Source organism: Prosopis cineraria, unplaced genomic scaffold (genome assembly GCF_029017545.1).
Source record: "Prosopis cineraria cultivar Desert tree isolate PC_DT_omini unplaced genomic scaffold, ASM2901754v1 PC769, whole genome shotgun sequence".
Classification (NCBI taxonomy): Eukaryota; Viridiplantae; Streptophyta; class Magnoliopsida; order Fabales; family Fabaceae; genus Prosopis; species Prosopis cineraria.
In genome coordinates this window covers 5,396-10,218 of record NW_026556094.1, presented here as the reverse complement: position 1 = coordinate 10,218, position 4,823 = coordinate 5,396, and the positions used below count along the sequence as shown (strand labels likewise).

Genomic DNA, 4,823 nt, shown 5'->3' with positions numbered 1-4,823 from the left:
AGTTGTGGTAGGGATTTTCCTTTCTGGGCATCGTTTTTTCCTTTTGCTACTTTTGTTTCTGTCCGGACTCTTGCGATGTTCCTGGAAATGAGTAATCCTGTTCAAAATATCTATGCTGAGACGGATGCGAAGAAAGTCACAGCGAAAGCAATCCCAGCACCTTGCTATTTGAGGACGCTGCATAGGGTGGCTCCAAATACAGAGACTCAGTATCAAGGTTGCCTGAATTTCTCTCTCCAAACATGCTTCAAATTTCTTCTTTAGTGCTCTTTCCCTCTAAAAAGCCAGATCTTAATGAAGCTATAAGGAGGCGACATGATTGGGAAGAAGCAGCATAACAAAGATTAGATGTTCGTCACAAAAACAGAGTAGAAGGCGAAAGGTGGGAGGACCCAAAATCCAAAGATTGCCATTGAGAGCTCCTACAAGTGTGTGAGCCTTCCTCTATTACTTTTTTAAATTCCATCATAATTTTTCTGTGATAGTTAGTCTGAGTCCTGGTAATTTGTGCTGCTCCAATCTATTTAATCACTTTTTCCATTTTTGGAAAAAGTTTATCCCTATTTCTTTTCCTATTTAAAATTTAAAATCCCATGTCTGTTAGTCTTAGCTTGATGATGGCTGCTTATGCAGGCTCTTGAATCGAGAAGGATGAAAATACCTATGTTAGCAAATTGAGAGGTAATGTTATGAATTTCATCTCTTAATTTTTTGATGCAAGTCTGAATGATCAGAACTATTATGACTTTGATTATTGTTGGAAGAATAGAGCTTCTTTTTTTTTTTTGGGAGAAATTGACAGAATTAAAGGAGGAGTATAAGTATAGCAAAACTTCGAGCTAAATCCCACCAATTTTTGTATCCATATTTTATTTTGCCCTCACTGTGAATCTCTCTCCCCTTCTAAAATTTCAAATGGTGGAGAGACTGCTTTGATGTTCATATCTTGTGTAACGTCTATTCTTGTGGGTGGAAGTTAAAAGGAATGTGGTAATCTTACTGATATGTTATATACTTAATTGCTTCATGTTTCCATTATATGTAAGCTTTTCAGGACTTATTGTAGTCACTGACAAGCTTTGGTTTTGGGAATTTTTGAGTTGTCAAGTTAATGACAAATAACATAATGGGAAGAGTTCATCTCAATAGTAGCTAAATCAGTTGACATTGATAAAATCATGATGTCCGTAACTACGACGAAATTGATATTGGGCTGAATAAATTGTTCATGTCAATAACAGCAACAATTGTTATCTATCCCTTCTTCAACTTATTTCACACATCTCATTTTTGTTTATAGAACTCTAGACTAATTTGTGCATCCGCAATGCTTAATTTGCTGCTCTCTCTCTTTTATTTATTGAATTTGTTTGGCTCAATCTTTATGCTTTCTTTGTACTGCTGCTTTAGCATCTGAAACAATGAAATGCAGAAAGTTGAAGTTTCCCTCTTTTGGAAGGAAGTCTTACTTAGTGAGGTTTGTTGAGCTTTTACTTCCCTTAAAAAATTATTAGTTTTATATATAGTCTTTGAATCTGCAACGTAATATATAGGGCTATTTGAAACTTGTGGTCTGATAATGAGTGATGTGTGCAATTAGCAAACTTCTGTGGGAATTAGTATGATTTGATGCTTGCTTGATTTAGGTTTCCCTACACACCATAATTTTCCCACTCTTGACTATTCCATTGTAATTATTTGATCATGTGCTTGTTGGAACTTCAAATGTTGCAAAACCATGAACTCCTCAGTTAAAAATTAGAACTCCCTTCTATCCATTTCTCTCTTCGTTTAGAGGCCAAGGCAATAGATCAATCATCAATATGCCTGCATCTTTGTTGACCTCGTAATTTCTTTTGCATTTTGTTTTGTTTGGGTCTATATTTTTTCCCCGTTTTTGCAAAAGCAATGGATTCCACCCTTGTAATCTATATTCTGAAAAACAAATGCAACACAAGAGACATTGTAGGATTATTAGTACACAAGATGTTGCACGTAGCTTCTTGCAGGATTTAGAAAGAGCATATAAGGGGCCACTCAAAAAGAAGTGTGGGGAATTGGTTTTGACTTGGGATTTTGGGTAATTGCTTTAGAGTGGCTTCTGACGGTTCAAATACCCCCAAAAAATATATAATAATTTTATATATCAATCAATGCATGCTCTTGCTCACATATATTTATATATAGATGGGTGTATGTTTTTTTTTTTTTCATTTTCTATCCCTTTATCTCAGTGTGTTTCTTAATCAACGTTGTTAGTGTTATTGGCTTTGGAGGAACCCTTATAAATCTTGTGATTTTGGACTGACCATCAAATAATTGTTCTAATTTCATCTCTTTCCTATTTTTCTGCCTATTGGCATCTTTTTACACCTTATCTGAAATTACATAGAACCTCATGATTATTTCAAACGCGTCCAATAGTCTAATTTTGGTTTCTAAATTCTTTGATTTTGCCAAGTGCCCAAGTGGTTTGATTTAGTGAAGTCAAAGTTGTAGGTGAAACCTAATCTTTTTAATTGCTTTATCATTCTGGTAAACTGATATGCTCATTGTTGAATATACGCAACTTTTTGTGATCTGCGAGAATCAGAAACATGTTTTGAGGTTGCAGAAAATTTTTATTAACTATATTGCAGCGTTACTTGCTTAAGAAGAAGCAACATGGAGTTTACTGCAGAATCTCTTAAATACTCCAAAATGGCAAATTAAAATATTTTTGTTATTACCTATAAAAATAATATTATCATATTTACTTAAGAAAGTTGTTGGAGTCTTCCAAGTGACATCTGATATCTTGTTTTATGCTCAAATGTTTAAAATTTAACCTTTAAGTAGTTGACAAATTAAAAGGTTCACTTGCAGAATGCAGCATCACATATAGACCCTCTTTATTTTTCACAAATCTCTTTTTATAATATACTTATTACATGTCCAATTTTTTGGGATAAAAAACAAAATTAAAATCCATGTGCAAGCTATGGCCTTGGGACAAATCTGGGATTTGAGGGGGTTTGATTTCCTTATTATGAGACTGCATTGTAAATTCTAGGAAACATTTAACTATTGGTTTAGTGTATAATAGCCAGGGCTGTGTGAAAAAGTTTTGGAGCCTAAAACAAAATTATTTAAGAGGCCTAACATATTTTCATTAATCTATTTTCATATTATTTTTTTTCAATTTGTTAAAATCATATTCAACATTTTTGCCGCTCCAAATTTTATAAAAAAAAAATTACAACAATCACAATTTCAAACAAAACATGAAAGAATAAACACACCTGATATAGCCAATACTTAATATCATAACTAGTGTGTTTTTTGCTTCTAAGAAAATTCTCATTTTTAAATAAAAGTCTGTAGTTAACATTAATATCTGACATAAAAAAAATGACCGATCTTATAAAAATAGAAAAATATTTTGGCATAACAGTTCACACGAACTTGATAAAGTTAAGAGTCCATTTAGTTTTTCTCTGTTTCACGTTCAAAAAGCAAAATTTTACTTTCAAAAAGTTAAAGGTTGTTTGGGGTAGAACATTTTGTAGAAAAGTATATTCTAAAAGTACATTCGAATAGCAGGAAAGTGAATTTTTGAAACATAACTATTTAAAGCTTTTGAAAAATGGGATGTTATTTGACTATACTATCTACGTTTAATCTCTTATTTTTTTATTTAAAAAATAATTAATTCATTAATAATATAATTATTATTTTAATAATACTAATTTGGTATAATAAAAATTACACATCTTTTAAAATTAAAAATTAAAAAATATAAATAATTAGAGATTAAATTTTTAGCATTATAGATCAAAATTTATGTTATTTAAAATTTTTATTATATTTTTTAAATATTTTAAATATATTACATTTGTATAATAAAAATTATAAATCATTATGAATCATGTCTTTTTTGATAATTGTACATTCAAAAGCACATTTTACTATCACAAATCAAATAACTTTCAATGTATCAAATTGACTTTTGAAAAATATATCCAAATACAAATTTCGTTACAAAAATTAACTTTTATTAAATTGATTTTATTAAATGGATTTTCACTAAATGAACTTTTGACAAACTAAAAACCAACGCATACTAAGTCTATTTTCTGTTATCCTGAGCTTTGCTTGAGCATGTCATAGAATTCGGATGGTCCATGGATATAAGAGCAACTATGGAACTTTCTTTTTTAGTTTAGTAAGCTGAATTATTAGCGTCTCGATAAATATTTTCACCAAACAAGCATGACAATGATGTTATGTTGCTAGGAATTGCTATGCATGAATAAATTGTTCAGTAAAGATTTTGCCGGAGAATACATTATGTTTCTAAGTTCTAACAAAAAATTCTCTCATTTATTGATTTAAAAAAAAAAATCCCTCATATAGATTATAATGCAGATTTGAGTTATTGGAACTTGACTTCTTATATGTATGTGTGCGCACAGATAATGTTGTTATGTTCTATAAATTATATACCGTAATATTTTAATCAAATATATTATATTAATTAATTTTCTTTTATATTTAATTTTATCTAACAGATATTCAAGTACACTTGTAATCATTGTAACAAATCAAATGATTATGTATTTCTCAAACAAAATTGTAAAGTTATTTTTTTTTTTTTTTTTGAGTTTAGACTACAGATCAACTACTTTTGTGCGCGCGCGCCGTGAAGAACTTGGGACCTGGGGGCAACTACGAAGAAGAAATTTGTTGGGTCTAACAATTTTTATGTGCCATCTGCTGGGCCTTGTTTGCCCTTTGATCCATTGCCCCGCTCGTTAGAAAGAACAAGTTCCCGTCATTCTAAG

The 4,823-nt window shown here is 30.8% G+C and overlaps 1 long non-coding RNA gene across 1 annotated transcript; it reads left to right on the top strand.

The window, feature by feature from the left end:
• On the top strand, window positions 1–671 carry LOC129298311 (uncharacterized). Its single transcript, XR_008590330.1, has 3 exons — window positions 1–217; window positions 301–428; window positions 634–671. It is a non-coding gene; the product is annotated as an uncharacterized LOC129298311 (long non-coding RNA).
• Window positions 672–4,823: the final 4,152 nt, after the last annotated feature.